We start from the raw sequence: 1,402 nt of genomic DNA, 5'->3' as shown, positions 1-1,402 counted from the left end.
CTCTAACCTCTTTCCACCCTCTCCTTCTCCGCTCTCAGAGTGCACGACGAGAATTTAATTCATTGATATAACACCTGAAGCGTCATGGCATGATCCCAGGTGGCTGAAGCAAGTAAAAGCCCATTCGGTTCTGCGGAGTGCCTCGTGGTAATGGCACCGAGTGTAGGAGGGATGCCTGTTTCAGCTCTGAAGTCGGTGGATTTGGAGTGAGAGCTCTTTGTTTAGATATATATATAATATATCATGTGTGTGTGAATATATATAATAATATATATATATATAGATATATTAATTATAATATATAAATATATATGTATATATTATATATATTATATATACATAATTATATATAATATATATATATATATATATATATATATATATATATATATTTATACAAGTATGTAAAATGATGTATGTATAGATATGTATTATATATATATATATAACATACAATCCTGTATAATATATAAATATATATATATATATATATAATATTATATATCGATATATATATATATATATAGAATATAATATATTATAATGTCTATGTTATAGTATATATATCTATATATATATATATATATACAAGTATGTATATGTAGTAGTATATATATATGTATATATATAGTATATATATATAGATATATATCTAATATATATATATATAATTATACATACAATCTATATATATATATCTAAAAATATATATATAATATATATGTATATATACTTGTAATATATACTATATACATAATGTATATATATAATAATATATATATATATATATATATATATATAGTATATATAACATAAATACAATGTGTGTGTGTGTGTGTGTGTGTGTGTTTTGTATGTATCCCTCTCCATCAATCTCCTTCTCCCTTTCCTTCTCCTTCTTCCTCTCACCTCCCAAAGCACCAGGACACATTATGCTGAACAGGTAAGAGCGAACATAATCCACAAACTCTACGGACTAAGTGCGCCCATATCTGCCCTTGTTCCAGAGCGGTGAAGCAACGCCATCTCTTGGCAAGGGCCGGAGCACGATAGGAAGCTATAAATCAGTGTTTTTGCGCGTGCTGTGTGCGACCCTGAGTGAATATATCCCTGATTTATCATTTCCCTTCTATCATTCTTCTTAATTATGGTCGATTTGCCGGCCTCGGTAAGAAATGGCTTTTATATATATTAAAGGTCGGTTGCGGCTTCTCTCTCTTTGATCTTTCATTTTTATTCCTTATTTTCCTGCTTCCCTCGTTTACTCATTCCCTTCCTTCTCCTTTCCCCTCTTTCCTGTCCCTTTAAATTCCTCTATCTCCCCTTCACCCCCATCCTTCATTCTCCCCTTCCTTTCCTTACTTCCATTTCCCTCTTTCCCTCTCCTTCCCTCCTCACGTTT

This window comes from Penaeus japonicus, unplaced genomic scaffold, assembly GCF_977035675.1.
Source record: "Penaeus japonicus unplaced genomic scaffold, GWHDUDI00000001_assembly GWHDUDI00000036, whole genome shotgun sequence".
In the NCBI taxonomy this organism is placed as follows: domain Eukaryota; kingdom Metazoa; phylum Arthropoda; class Malacostraca; order Decapoda; family Penaeidae; genus Penaeus; species Penaeus japonicus.
This window is presented reverse-complemented; position numbering follows the sequence as displayed.